The sequence below is a fragment of the Cebus imitator genome, unplaced genomic scaffold, assembly GCF_001604975.1.
Source record: "Cebus imitator isolate Cc_AM_T3 unplaced genomic scaffold, Cebus_imitator-1.0 Scaffold731, whole genome shotgun sequence".
Lineage (NCBI taxonomy): Eukaryota > Metazoa > Chordata > Mammalia > Primates > Cebidae > Cebus > Cebus imitator.
The window spans coordinates 478,460-494,961 of NW_016108046.1; positions in this window are offsets into that span (position 1 = coordinate 478,460).

Consider the following 16,502-nt stretch of genomic DNA (forward strand, 5'->3'; position numbering starts at 1 on the left):
CTTCACAGCAGCACAAATGGACTAAGACAGCCCTGATAAAAGCCTTCTGAAGTCTTTTGCACTTTTCCCATTGGGTTGTTTCGTTTTTCATGCTGACTTTTGTATTGCAGCCTTTATACCTGCCTTCTGAGAGCCAACCGCAACCATCTACTCCCAAGGCCCTACTTGCTGACCTTATTTTAGTGGCTTGAAATTGGCCACATGGAAGTGTTTATATCCTGGAAGCAAGCAAATGCTAAAAGTAAGGACTTTTAGGGTCTGAAAACCAGTTGTTAAACATTTTCCAGCACAACACTGTTTACAGGAGTTCTTTATGTACCCAGGTTCTAGTCATTTTTTGATTACATGTGCTACAAATATTTTATCTCACATCATGACTTTTAAAAACATTCCCTTTGAGGTAACTGTTGATTAACAAGAATTCTCAATTTCAATATGGCTAGATTTGAAAATGTGTCCTATATAGGTAATGTATCTTGTGTCTTTTTAAAGAATTGTTTCTACTCTAAGGATATTAAGAGATCCCCACTCCACCTACCCAACATTTAATTTTGAAAGCTTTGGATTTTTTCCTTTTGTGTATGGATCTTTGATATATCTGAAATTGATTTTTGTGAACTGTGGGATAGTGGTCCAATTTCTTTCTTTTTAAAAAAGTTAGATCTCTTATAAATCCTCAGAGACATAGAAGGTTGCATCACAGTGATAGCCATGCTGAACTGGGTGAGATATGGCAAATAATTCAACAACTGCATTCGAAACAACTGTGGTAAGGAGATGGCCACACATTTTGTTACTTTATGCCTGTCATTTGGATGTGCTGTCCCAAAACACTTATCTACATGATTCCCAATTATAGAGGATTCATTGCAGAAATCGGCCCAATTTTTCATGCTTCACTTTTGCCATTCATTTAGGTACGGCTCTCCCGAAACAATGTTGGGCTTGATGCTGTGACATGCTTTGGCCAACGGGATGGGATCAGAGGCTTGGAAAAGCACATGTGCATTTTCACTCTTTTCTTGGACCTCTGCCACTGCCGTGAGAATAAGCCCAGCTTAGCCTGCTGAAGGGATGAGTAGGACGTGCAGGGGAGGACTGAAGTCATCTGAGATGGCCCAGGTCCAGCAATCCACTGACTGATCACTGAGAGCCAGTTAAGATCAGCCACATCCAGCCTAGAGTAGCAGAAGTGCCCCACCGACCTGTAGACTCATGAGAAATAAAAGGTTACTATCTTAAGCCCCTAAGTTTTGAAATGGTTTGTTACAGGGCAACATCTAACTAATAACAGCAGTTACCTGAGAGTACTCCAGGTCTTTGAGGCTCTCAGTGGCATTGTTTCATTTATTCAAGCTGTAATATTTATTGAGTATCTTCTATGTGTGATTCCTTAAGGGTGCTACTTAAAAACTTCAGTCAAATTTTTCCTTTAGTTTTAATGGGAAGGTCAAGATTATGTTTCTGTTATCTCTACCAAGGTGGAGTATTTAACATACCTGCCCAAGTACCCTGTCATTGCAGCAGGCTAAGCCTTTAGCAGCACTTTGGTAGAACCAAGATATAAGAATAATGGTTCATGAAACTCTCTCTTTTAAATGTTAAGGCTACTGAGAACTATGAATGTACTACTGAGCATAGCTTAGGCATTCTTCTTTTGGTTCTAAAATATTCTGTTTTATTTTCTGTTATTTTACTCCCAATTTACTCTTAGATGCAAAAATGATTCATGAAAGAGTGTCAGGCAGTGTATTAGTCTGTTTTCACACTGCTGATAAAGACATAACTGAGACTGGGAAGAAAAAGAGGTTTAATTGGACTTATACTTCCACATGCCTGGGGATTCCTCAGGTTCATGGCAGGAAGTGAAAGGTACTTCTTACATGGTGGTGGCAAGAGAAAATGAGGAAGAAGCAAAAGTGGAAACCCCTGATAAACCCAACAGATCTCATGAGACTTATTCACTATCACAGGAAAGACTGGCCCCATGATTCAATTATCTCCCCCTGGGTCCCTCCCACAACACTTGGGAATTCTGGGAGACACAATTCAAGTTGAGACTTCGATGGGGCCACAGCCAAACCATGTCAGGCAGTCTGGCTATTTTCATGGGAGTTGAAGAAAACTGGTGCCAGGTTCTAGATTCCCCAGGGTCTCTTTGTTGTTTGGCCTTTGCAGGCAGGATTAGTTCCCTGCTCCCTCCTTCCATTCTGTACTGCCCATCCACCTGGCTTAGTTCCTTTTCAGGTAGAAGATTCTGGTGGGACTAAAACCCAGTGTTTTATCACCATTCCAAAATTAAGAAAGGCTCATTTTCTGTATGAGGACTTACCCAAATTCCTTTAAATAGTATCAGATGGAAGTTTTAGACCCCTAAGTGATAGAGAAATTTGAAGAATCTTCTTTGCTATCTGTCCAATTACTACTAATAATAAATATAAGAATTCATATTTATACATGCTTACTGTGTTTCAGGCACCCTTATAGGCATTATAGATTTTACTGACTCATGTTAATCTTCCAAGCAATCTTAGAACACAACGCCAATTCCCATACTATTTTTCATTTGAGGGAACTGAAGCCTAAAGAAGTTAACGAACTTGACCAAGGTCACACAAATTGGGGGTGTAATAGAGATTCAACCATCCGACTCCAGAGTCTGCATTTTTAAACCAAGATAGCAGTCAGCTGTGTTCAGGCATCACCTGCCCTGTTTGCAGCCCTCTGATGAGTGTGACTGTTTGCTTCAAGAATCCAAGCGCCCAGGACCCGGGAGCTGGCAGAACCCACTTGGTTTTAGGAGTAATACAGTCCACCTCCAAAAACCCTTCACCCAGAGTCACCAGACAACATTTTATCCTGCCCGTGCTCTCTTTCTCTCTCTCTCTGTAACATTTGAGAATACATTGTAGATATCACAACCATTTCCAAACATTTCAGCCTATGTTCTAAAACAAGGACATTCTCTTATATAACCATAATATAATTATCTAATTTAACATTGATTTTTTGACATTGTTGAAGAGTGCAGGCCACGGTTCTGCAGAATGTGTTTTACTTGAGTTTGATGTTCATTCATGATTAGATTTGGGTTATGCATTTCTGGCAGGGATGGTGCTGTATCCTTCTCAGGACATCAACATAATGCTGGTTTGTCTTGTTGCTCATGTTGTTAACCTCCATCAATATCATGGTAGTGTCTGCCAGGTTTTCCCATTGTAAAGGTTTTTTTCCCCCTTAAAATTAAAAAGTAATTTATATAAATAAATCTACTTTTTAATTTAACTTCCAACAATGATTTGAGCATCCATTGATGTTTTCTGCCTGAATCAATTATTACAATGGTGGCTACAAAATGGTAATTTTCTAATTCTACACCATTTCTTGTAAATAAGAATGTTCATTCATTTGTTTTATAACTCAAAATGATAGCATGCATCCTGTTCTTAGTCACTGGGTTACAATCCTGTCATTATTCATTTTTATGCTCAGATTATCTCAGATTTGGCCAGTGGGAGCCTCATCAAGCTAAATCCTCCATCCTTTGTTTTGCCCTAATCAGTTTTCAAGGACTTCTATACTTTCTGGCACAACAAAATGTTCTAGGCTCATAGTCCATGTAAGAGTCACTGTTCTCCAGAGAAACAGAGCCAACAAGTCATCTATACATATATATTATGAATACATCATAATTATTGAAAACAGCCAGAAAAAAATGACATTCTACCTCCAAGTTTCATTTGAATGACAGTGGATTTCTTACTTGAATCCATGGGTGACATAACCTCTTCTGAAAGATTTATTATCATAATAAATCTTTTTTATATTTAAGGCCAGAAGGAATTGGTACAACATTTTTCAGGTGCTAAAAGAAAAGAAATGCCAACCACAATCTCTATCTGGCAAAATTATTTTTACCAAAATGAAGGGGCACTAAAGACATTCTCAGGTGAATAAAAGCTAGAAGAATTTGTCAGTTCCAGAACCTCTCCTTAAAACTGGCTAAAGGAAGATCTTCAACAGTGAGGAAATTATAAAAGAAGGAAACACAGAGCATAAGAAAGAACAGCATAAAAAGAAGACATGTGAGTACAAACCACAGACCATCCTTTCTCACGAGTTTTATTTTAAGAATCTGAAAATCAAAACAAAAATTATAACATTATCTGATGCTCAAGATAACAATATATAAAATTGTGAAAGGGGCTGGGTGTGGTGGCTCACGCCTGCCATCCCAGCACTTTGGAAGGCCAGGACAGATGAATGACCTGAGGTCAGGAGTTCAAGACCAACCTGGCCAACATGATGAAATACCATCTCTACTAAAAATACAAAAAAATTAGCTGGGCATGGTGGCAAATGCCTGTAGTCCCAGCTATTCGGGAGGCTGAGGCGGGAGAATCTTTTGAACCCAGGAGACAGAGGTTGTAGTGAGCCAAGGTCACTTCTTTGCACTCCAGCCTGGGAGACAGAGCGAGACTGTGTCTAAAAAATAAATATAAAAATAAATTGTGAAAGGTAAGAGGACCTAAATGGAAGAAAGATTTCCACATGTCACTCAAGGTGGCAAAACGTTGATACCAGCAGACTGTGGTAAGTCACATATGCCTATTGAAATATCCAGAGCAACCAAAATAAAAACTATATGAAGAAACACACCAAAAAACACTATAAATAAGCCAAAATGAAATACAAAAAATTATTCAAGTAACAAGAAAAGAGAAAAATAAATGATAACCAGAGGAAACAAACAGAAAATAACAAAATGGTAGGCTTAAGAGCTAACATACCAATGATGAAACCCACCAGGAAGTCATAACAATTCTAAATGCATATGCACCAAAAACAGTACCTTGAAATACCTGAAGAAACACTGATAGAACTGAAAGGAGAGAGGAGATTCACAATTATAGTTGGAGACTTCAACATCTCCCTCTCAGCAACTGTTAGAACTAGTAGACAGAAAATAATCAACAATATAGAAGACCTGAACTAGGACTTACCAAAGAAGGGTAATGTATAAAGTAAAGGAATTTAATTATTACTTATGGAGTCTGAGAAGTCCAAGGTCAAGGGACCACATCTGATGAGAGCTTTCCTGCTGGTGGGGACTATGTGCAAAGTCCCAAGGTGGCTCAAGGTGTCACATGGCAAGATGGCTGAGTATGCTAATGTGCTGGCTCAGGTCTCTCTTCCTCTTCTCATACAGCCACCTGTTTGCCTCTTATGATAATGCGTTAATTCATTAACCCTTTAATCCATGAATGAATTAGGAGCAGTGCCCTCATAATGCAATCACCTCTTAAAGGCCCCCACCTCTCAATACTGTCACTTTGGGGATTAAGTTTCCACATGGGTTTTAGAGGAACTCCAACACACATACAAAATTGTTTAAATTCATTATAGTCGGAAAATGCAAATGCACACCTCTTTGTGCCACCATTATACATTGCCAAATGGCTAAAATTTTAAAAACTGACAATAGTAAGCACTGACAAGACTGTGGGGCAGAGGTCGGTACTCACACACTGCTGGAGAGAGTGATATTGTACAAATAATTTGGAAAATAGTTGGCATCATGGAATAGAATTTAATATAAGCATATTCTTTGCCGTAGAGATTTCACTCCTACATACATAATCAACATAAATGTATGGACATGTACCTCAAGAGTTATGTACAAGAATGGTCACAGCAGCCTTATTCATAATATCCAAAGACTGGAAACAAGCCAGATATCCACAAACAGAGAGATGGAAAAATGATGACATATTCATTTATGAAAGATTATGTACGATAACTGAGAATAAGTAAATTACAGCTACAAGTAACAACATCTCATAAACAAGATATTGAGTGCAAAAGTGAGACACATAAGACTTCATACTGTGCAACTTTTTATAACTCAACATTGATAAAATAATACATATCAAAAATTGAGGGCTGCCACTAGAAGGTACTACAGGAATTTATAATCTTTGTAGTCCCTACAAAGAAAGGCTATTCAGAGCCCAGATGAAGACATTAGCAAAAGTTTAGAAATAAACCTGTAGATAGAAATACACAAGATTTGAGCACAAATTAATGAAATGGAAAAATAAAGATAAAACAGAAAGTGTCAAGGTGGAGCAGAGCAAGATGGCTAAACGGAAAAATTCACCAGTTGTCCCCACTGCAAGAACACCAAATTTAACTACTATCTACATACACAAAAAAACACCTTCATAAGAACCAACAATCAGGTAAGTGACCACAGTACCTGGCTTTAACTATCTCTGAAAGAGACTTTGAAGAAGGTAAAAAAACAGTCTTGAATTCCTGAAGCCACCCCTCCCTCACTCCCCAGTAGCGGTCCTGTGGCATGGAAAATCTGTACACTGGGAGAAAGAGACTGCAGTAATTATGAGACCCTGCATTGAATTCTGCGCTGCCCTGTCATAGCGGAAAGGAAAACCAGGTTAAAGTCACTTGACACCTACCCACAGAGGAAGAATTTAGAGCAGCCCTAGGCAGAGGGGCATCATCCATCCCAGCAGTTGGAACATAAGTTTTTATAAGCCTCATCACTGTGGGCTAAAAGGCTCTGGGTTCCTAAATAGAGTTGAAAGTCAATTTAGGCCACGAAGACTGCAATTCCTAGCAAGTCCTAGTGTCATGCTGGGCTCAGAGCCAGTGGATGTGGGAGGCACGTGACCTAGTGAGACGCCAGCCCGGCTGGCTGAGGATGTGTTTGTGCTACCTTTCCCTCAACCCTAGCCAGCGCAGCTTGCAGCAGCAAAAGTGACTTCTTCCTTCCAATTAAGGAGAGGAGAGGGAAGACTAATGAGAACTTTGACTTGTGTCTTGGATACCAGCTCAGCCACAGAGGAATAGGGTCATGAGGCCCTCATTTTGAGCCCTAGTTCTCAGATGACATTTCTAGACACACCCTGGGCCAGTAGGGAACCCACTGCCTTGAAGGGAAGGACAAAGTCCTGGCAGAATTCATCACCTGCTGCCTAAAGAGCCCTTGGGTCCTGAAGCAGCAGCAGCGGTGTCCAGGTATAGGCCATGGGCGTTGGGTGAGACAGACATGCTGGCTTCAGATGAGAGCCAGCACATTCCCAGCTCTAGTGGTTATGGCAAGAGATGGCTTCTGCTTGAGGAAAGCAGGCGGGAAAGTAAAGTGGACTTAGTCTTGCACCTTATGTACCGGCTCAGTTCAGTGGGGCAGAGCACCAAGCAGGCTCCTGGGATCCCTGATTCCAAAGGCCTTGGCTCTTGGATGGCATCTGGACCGCCCTAGGCTAGAGGGGAGCCCACTGCCCTGAAGTGTGAGTCTCAGGCCTGGCAGCATTCACCACAAGCTGACTTGGCCTTAAAGCGAACATTGGTGATGGGCTGGCAGTATCCCGTGTGGGTCTGTGGTGGCGATGACCATGGGAGAGGCTCCTCTTCCTGTGGAAAGCAGAGAAAAGTGAGAAGGCCTTTGTCTTGTGATTTGAGTGGCAGCTTAGCTGTAGTAGAATAAAGCATCAAGCAGATTTCTAAGGTTCTTGACTCCAATCACTGGCTCCCAGATAGTAACTCTGGTCCTCCCCAGAGCCTGTGAAAACTTGCCATCCTGAAGGGAAGGACAGAAGCTTGGCTGTCTTCACCTCTACGATTGTAGAGCTCTAGGACCTTAAGCAAACACAGGTAGTAGCTGGGTAATGGTTACAGTGGGTCTTGGTTGAGACGCAGTGCTGGGCTGGTTTCAGGTTTGGCCCAGCACAATCCCCCTGGTGGCAGCCACAGGGGTGCTTGTTTCACCCCACCTCCAGCTCCAGGTGCTTCAGCACAGATTTGAATAGATATTTCTCAAAAGATGACTTACAAATGGCAAAGCAGCATATGAAAAAGAGTCAAGATCAATGATCACCAGAGAAATTCAAATCAAAACCAATGAGATGTCATCTCACCCCAGTTAAAATCTTTTATTCAAAAGACAGGCAATAACAAATGCTGGCGGGACTGTAAATTAGTACAACCACTGTAGAGAACAGTTTGGAGGTTCCTCAGAAAACTAAAAATAGAGCTACCACACAATCCAGGAATCCCACTGCTAGGTATATACCCAAAAGAAAGAAAATCAGTTTATCAAAGAGATAGCTGCATTCCTGTGTTTTCAGCACTGTTGACAATAGCTGAGATTTGGAAGCAACCTAAGTGTCCATCAGCAGATGGATGGATAAAGCAAATGTATTACATATACACATGGAGTACTATTCAGCCATGAAAAAGAATGAGATTCTGCCATATGCAACAACATGGATGGAACTGAAGGTCATTATGTTAAGTGAAGTAAGCCAGGCACAGAAAGACAAACTTCACATGTTCTCACTTACTCATGGGAGCTAAAAATTAAAACACTTGAACTCATGGAGGTAGAGAGTAGAAGAATTATTGTCAGAGTCTGGGAAGGGTGGTGGGGAAGTAAGGGAAGTGAGGAAGATTAATGGGTACAAACAAAATAGAAAGAATGAATAAGACCTACTATTTAGTACAACAGAGTGACTGTGGTCAATAGGAATTCAATTGTACATTTAAAAATAACTAAGAGTATAATTGAATTGTTTGCAACACAAAGGATAAATGCTTGAGGGGATGAATAACCCATTTACCCTGATGTGATTTTTTTTTTTTTTTTGTGAGACACAGTCTTGCACTGTCCCCTGGGCTGGAGTGCGATGGTGCAATCTTGGTTCACTGCAACCTCTGCCTCTCGGGTTCAAGAGATTCTCCTGCCTCAGTCTCCTGAGTAGCTAGGATTATAGGCATGTGCCACCACACCTAGCTAATTTTGGTATTTTTAGTAGAGACAGGGTTTCTCCATATTGATCAGGCTGATCTTCAACTCCTGACCTCAGGTGGTCCGCCCATCTTGGCCTCCAAAAGTGCTAGGATTACAGGCATGATCCACTGTACCCGGCTGATGTGATTATTATGTATTGTATGCCTGTATCAAAATATCTCATGTACCCCATAAATATATACACCTACTATGTACCCACAAAAATTAAAAATTAAAAAATAAAGGGTCAACAAAATAAAAATGGTGGTTCTTTGAAAATACTAATAAAGACAAATCAACCGCTAGAATAATTGGCCAAGAAAATGAAAAGAGGGATGGCACAGCATATAATACAATAAATCAAATGGAGACATAACTTTAAATATAACAGACATTTTACAAATTATTATAGAACATTATTATGCCAGTAACTGACAAACAGTAACCTGAAGAGAACATACTTAGAAATGTGTCTGAAAAAGACAGAAAACAGAAATATGTCTGTGAATCTTAAGACAATTGAGTGGGGATTCAAAATCTCCTCCCAGAACCAGCAACCACAGTGCTGGGCCGGAGAGCCTCATGCTGTGCTCCACCAGGGTGTGGGGTGCAGGACACAGGTCTCTTAGAGCTGGGCACTGGCCCCAACCTAGAGAATGTGAGGTGATCTCCCTCACATGAGCTCCTGGCCCAACCTCGATGCCTGGGCCTTCCCAGTCAGGCCTGCCTGGCTGCCCCCTCCCTGGGCCAGGGCCTGTCCAAGGTCCTTTCTCCCTGCTGGGGTTGGGGTGAACCTGGCACCAGGAACCCCCTACTCCACCAGCCCTGGTGCCCCCAGCACATCCAGTGTCCTGACCTTGGCTCTGAGTTTCTCAAAAGCAGAGGCACTCACAGGGAGGAAGGGGCAACCAGAGGGGCCCCTGAGGCCCTGCTCCCATGAGGCCCAGTGGGTCCAGCCTCCTGAATGCAGGGCCAGGCAGCACATCTGGCACCAGTTAAGAGGTGCCCAGAGCCACGGCCACACTGCCCACCGTGCACAGCTGCAGGCATAGCCTCAACATCCCAGCATCTGTCCCAGTAGACCTCCCATCCAGCACCATGCTGACATCTACCCTGAGTCAAAAATATCGCCATCCCTTTCCAGTGGGAGAAAGGAGATTTCCAGCTGGGCAACTGCAACATGAGCACTTGGTGCCTCTTTCCCCTGAACTGCAGCTGTCCTGACCTGACTGTAGGAAGTGACCACCTCCACCTTCCCAAAGTCCTGGGCTGAGTAAAATAGACAGGAAACTTGCTAGAAAGCCAGAGAGGCATGGATGTGTCCCTGATAGGCAGCCCAAGGGCCCTGTGCCCTCTATATGGTCCAGAGTAGGAACTGGTGGAAAGTTGGTCCTAAGCAAGGGAAAGCACTGCAGCCTTCCTGGGGGAGGCAACTGGGAGCTGAATCTTTTTAAAATTTTACTTTTAATTGACAAATAATAATTATATACATTTATGGGATACAAGATGATGCTTTGATATATGTTTACAATGTAAAATGATCGAATCAGGCTGATCAACAACCCATTTCCTCACATGCTTCTGAAGGAAAAATCAAATGTTGGTGGTGAGTGGGGATGGGTGAACTGGGCACAGGGTCTGCTAGTGGGACATGAAGTCATGAGATGCTTGATCCTTTGAGGGTGGAGACGTCTGGCGTGGAGCTAGGGACCAAGCATGTCTCACCAGCAAGCCTGGCCTTGATTGGAGACATTAGGGTGCCCTCAACACATCTACATGAAGGACCAGAGTGAGAGGCCAGGACAGCCCAGCCCCTGGACAAGCAGGGCCGGCAGAGGAGGCTGTGGGCCTCAGCCTCGGGCCTCCAGGTGCCTTGCTTTCAGGTCCAGTGCTCAGACAGACCTGCTGATTTCAAGGGAGGAGGAGGCAGGCTAAGTGTGGGGGGACCCTGCTCACCTCACTCCCGGCACCTGAGGGCCGTGTTCCTGCACCACATTCCACAGAATCCCCAGGCGAGCAGGTTCTGGGGCCTCCATTGGGACCTGGAAGCCGGCTGAGCTTGTCAGTCTCACCCTGCCGTGCTTGGGCACAACGACCACCACCAGCCACCCTAGTCCCCACCCAGCTTTCTCCCTGCCCCCTGGGACTCAGAGAAACCGGTGCTCCATGATCCCTCTACTCAACTTGCATGGACATCTCACCTTAAACAAAACCTGGCTTTCACTGACACCGACTTCCCCCAAGCAGCCTGCTCCCTTTCCCCAAGCCTTTTGTTCCCTTAAATCCCAGCTCTCCTCGATAAGCAGAAGGAACCCACAGTCTTCCAGGCTTGTTAGATCTGAGTGGTCTCTTCACACCACTGCCATGCCGCACGGTAATCCAGGACTCTGCCACAGATTCCTGTGGCTCTGCCTCGAGCCTTGCCAAATCCTTGGTGGGGGTGAGGGGGGGAGCGGCAATGTCTATATTGACGGCTTATTCACACAGCACAGCCCATCCTCAAATGCTGAATCCAGCACCCCTGACCCACTCCCCACAGAACTCCATCCTTTGACCTGTGGTCCCAGGCCCCTTCCCCAGGCCACTGCCCTCAGCCTCCATGGGTTATCTTTCCGCTCAGCTCTGCCTTCAGCCTCTTTCCTGAGCCTGTTCTGGGTCTCTTTTCCTAACATCTGGTGCTGAATACAGAGCACATTAATTTGCCTTCTTCTTGTTCTCTAACGTAGCATTTAAGGTTATAAATTTCCCTCTAGTGCCATTTTACCTGCATCCCATGAGAGTCAATATACGCCGCGTCTATCACTGCTTGGTTTGTGTCTTTTGTATTTTCCATTATCGTTTTTCCTCTGGCCATGAGTTATTGTGTTTTCTAGATGTAACTGGGCTCGAGGCCATCTTCCTGTGATTGACTTCTAACATTATCGCATTGTGATTCGAGAGCATGTCTTGCTTATCATCTCTGCTATTTGTTGAAGCCTCCTTTGTGGCCACCTTCATGGTCAGTATTACAAATGTTCCATCTGTGCTGGAAAAAATGTGAATGCCCTGGGCATGGGGTGCAGCATTCTGTATCTGCCCAGCAGCCCAAACTTAAAGTCTACATTTCAGATCTCTTTATTTTCACGATTTTTATTCTGTTTGATGCAAATTTTTGGAGAGATAAATGTTCAAAATTTCCCACCGTGCCTGCGGATGTGCTAGGTTTACTTTCATCTGACTGAGGCTGGTGGCTGCGTCTTCCAGGTGCGTGACCTCCTTTCAAATTACCTCATGCTGCTCCCGCCTCCACCCCATGCACCAATTCCTGCCTTGGCAGTTGTTTCCCACACCCACTTCGTTTCTGTTAACATTTCATAGCAGACAGATTGCAAAACAACAACAACAACAAAAAAAAAAAACAAAAAACCACAGCCTGAGAATCTGTGTTTTGAATAGACGAGTTTAATCTTGTTGAAACTATCCCTATAGGTTTTATAAAATTAATTAGGAAAGAAGGGAGGGAGAAAAAGGAAAATAAACCAAGCTTGCAGCATCCCGAGTGTTGGCTTCTAGGCCAACTCACTCTCTGACCCTTCCTCATAGCCATTCCACACATACTGCCTCAGAATCACCTTGCAATCAGTTATAAGATTCCAGCTCCCCTAAGTTCCCATAGATAACAATTATCCTGTATAGATAACAACTTGAGTATTGTGAAGTGTTAAGTTGTTCACTTGAGATATCCTTTTAGGTCCTGCATGCCAATAAAACAACTGACTCCATCTGGTCTGAGGGACCCCACAAGCAGCTGACTCACCAGAGTATGCAGTGTCCACACCACCATGATTGCATAATCTTTACCCTAACCAATCAGTGGCCCCAATTTTCCACCCCTTGCCCTCCATGACCGTTTAAAAATTCCAGCCCAGAACTCTTCAGAGAGATGAATGCAGGGTCCCTCCTGCCACCTCATTCAGCCACCGTGAGATGGGTAAACTCTTTCTCTGCTGCAAAGCCTGCTGTCTCAGTGCATTGGTCTATAACTGTATAGGAACCTAGTGGTCTTGTAACGTCATTACATTTTACTGTCTTAAGCATAGTTTGGATGACTTTTACTATCTTTCTTTCCACTACTTTTTTCTTTAACCTCAGTGAACTCTGTTTCCTTATTCCCTTTCCCTCTCTACAGGTCTAGAGGTGATAAAATTTCCCGCTTAAAAGCCACTTTTAAGCGGCTTTCAGATGCACAAAGCCATGTGGTCCCCAGTTGGCAGGGCACCTCCCTTCCTCCTCCTCTTCATCTGCCTGTGAGGGCCCCACTTCAGCCACTGCTCCTATTGTGTTGGTGTAACCCCTTCTGCTGTGTCCCCATCTCTTTCCTCACATGCTTAAATCAGCAGCCTCCCCATATATGTGGTACTTTTCCAGGCCACATGCCACTTAGCAACAAACCCTTGAGCAACATGGGTTTGAACCACACACAGCCATTTACACACAGATTTTCTTTGGCCTCTGCTACCCCTGAAAAAGTGATGCCAACCCCTTCTCTTCCTCCTCCTCAGTCTGCTTAAGATGAGGATGAAGACCTTTATAATGCTCCACTTCCACTTAATGAGTAAATACATTTCTCTTGCTTGTTATTTTCTCAATAGCACTTTCTTTTCTCTGGCCTACTTCACTGAAGAATATAGCATGTGACACATCTGTGCAGTGTGGGTAAACAAAAAAATAAAAATAAAATAAAATAAAAAATACAGAATATAATATATACATGTATTATATTATGTATTCATTAACTGTATGTGTTATTGGTAAGGCTTCGGTGAACAGTAGGCTATTAGAAATTAAATTTTGAGGAAGGAGTCAAAAGTTACATGCAAATTTTCAACAGTAAGGGGTTTCAGTTGAAACCCGTTCCGCTCCAGCCTCCCCATCTCCCTGTTGTGGCCGCTCCTCCTGCCTAGGTGGCAACACCCTGCATTCCCTGCCCTTGCAGGAGCCTGTGGTGGGCCCTGAGGGGCAGCAGGGAGCAGTGGTGAGGAATTTAGCTTTCCCACGCCTAATCATCTCAGCACGATTTCTCATGTGATACCTCACACAGCCCACCACGTGCCCCGAGGAAGCCTTGAAGAACCGTTGGCCATGCCCACCATCTTGCTGGCTCATACTTGTCTTTTTGTGGAGTGTTGACTGGCAGATCTGAAGGACACCAGTGGCCCCTTGTCCCTTCCTGGCCTTGATGGCACCCTGCCCTGTGCCCCGTCTCCCTTCCTGGCATCTGCGCCCTGACCCACTTCTTGGGCCCACCTCCAGCAGCCCTGGATCTGGCCCTTCTAGCCCTGAGCACTTCAGGAGGACTCTTAGCCTTCAATGATCATCTCACTGGGGACCCTCCAATCGTGGAGCCTCTTGCCTGGGTCCCCTGTACCTCAGCCCTGCCCTGTTCTGGACACTCCTGTCCCCCGGGCCAGCAGAGCTGCTCAGCTCCCCCTGAGGAATAGTTCCCCACCTATAGCCACCCACCTAGATGCCAAAGTTGGGACCTAGGCCAGGCCTTGCCTCACCCCAACATTGTCCCATCCCGAGTTCCTGATCCTGCCCCCTCTGTACCTCTCAGGGTGTGTACTCCCTGGAAACCCAGCTCCGACTCTGTGTCTGCATCACAGAAGCCCCTGATGGACCCTGTATCCCCTGCCCATCATCCTTCTAGGCACAGTCCAGGGCCTGGAGCCTTCAACCTTTCCTTGGTCCACATCCTCTAGGACCAAGTCTAAGCTCCTGGTGGCTTGTTGCCACCTGAGCATCTCTTCTTACTCCCACACCCTGCCTCCCATTGGGGGAATAGCCATTCCGTCCAGGCTGGGATAGGCACTTTTCCAGGGAGGCCCCAGGCAGAGAAAGGAGCTGCTAACCTGCAGGCTGCTCTATGCCCAGGCTGGTCTATGGCCCCTTCAGCATCTTTCCCTCCAGGCTGCCCATCCTCATTCGGGGAGCTTGCTGCGCCAGGAGCCTGCCAGACCCTCCTGGGTGAGCCGGGGGCTCATGTACCCCCCTGGATTTATCCCCTGCCTGCACCCCTGTGGGCTCTGGCCCCTGCAGAGATGGGACCATGGGTTTTATCTCTGCATCCCCATCTTGTGAGTGCATGCAGCCCCAGTGGTCTCCACTCACAGTTGATCTGATGAGCATGAAAGAGGGGCTGACTGTGGCTACACTCAACCCATCTCTCTGTGGGAGCAAGGAGGACAGAAGAGAAGCCCAATTACCTTCAGGACCTCCCCTGAGTCCCTGGACGTGCTGTGGGGCTGGGTAACCAATGCAGAAAGCAGATGGGCAGCTGAACACCCTGGGCAGAGGAGCACCCTAGGCAGCCAAGCACCTTAGGCAGAGGAGCACCCTATGCAGCTGAATGCCGTATGCCACTGAGCACCCTTTGCAGAGGAGCACCATATGCAGCTGAGTGCCTTATGCCCCTGAGCACCCTATGCAGAGGAGCACCCTACGCAGCTGAGTGCCTTATGCCTCTGAGCACCCTATCCAAAGGAGCACCATATGCAGCTGAGTGCCTAGGCAGGGGAGTGCCATCCAGTCCCCAGGCATTGCCCTGCAGTTGGCCTCCGAGCATCTCTATTCATTCCCCAAGAACGCAAATGCCACCCCAGGACTGAGCCGGGCAGGGCGTCGGGTCCAGCAGTGATCCTTGAACCAGGGCCAGTGCAGGGGGTGCTCTGCCAGAGTTTCTCGGATGAGCAAAAGGAGATTAGTGCTTGGAAAGTCTTCTATGTAATTCCAGCAGAGACCTCTTATCTGTTTGTCTTCTTTGTTTTAAAAACTGGCTGGGCTGTGTCCACCACCTTCATGTGTGTGTCAGTGTCCTCCAGAGGAATAAAGCCTGTGGGAGACACCCAGGTCCATGGAACAGATGTGTCAGGGGAACTGGCTCATGGGACTGTGGAGGCCAAGAAGTCCCAGGACCCACTGTCTGCAGGCCAAAGCCTGGCAAGCTGCTGTTTGGCTCTAGTGTAAGTCCAGGGGCCTGAGAACCAGAGGAGCCCATGGTGTGAACCCCAGTCCAGGAGCAGGAGAGGACCCATGCCCTAGCTCAAAGGACAGGCAGGAAAGCATCCTCCTTCTTTGGCCTTTCTGAGCTCTCCAGGCCCTGAGCAGGGTGGTTGCTGCCCACCCGCATGGAGGGGCCTGCTTTACTCAGGCAGCCAATTTTGACACCAATCTCACCCAGAAATGCCCTCACAGACACCAGGAATCGTATCCGACCTGGGCACCCCAAAGCCCAATCAGATCGACACGTAAATTAACCAGCACATCTTGATTATGCCCACCTCATGCCCCTTGCCTGCTGTCATGCCGGGACCCATGGGCTGTCCTGCTGAGATGGGCACCTGAACAGCAGGCACACAAATGACCAAAAGGACCCTGACATATCAATTTAAATGCCAGATGCAGCACCACACGCTTCAGACTCACACGGCCCTGAAGGTTGAGGACAGCTGGCCACACAGGTTACTAGTGGGGAGCTGGGACCTGAACTCAGGCCCAGCCGGCATCTGAGCCAGAGCTTCCCACCACTGTGCAGTGATTCAGGCATGCACCAGGCCCAGGCACCTTATGGGTTCCCACTGCCTGATGACAGGAACAAGGACGCCACCATGCCAGGTGCTGCATGACACTGCGGTGACAGACACCACCCCCA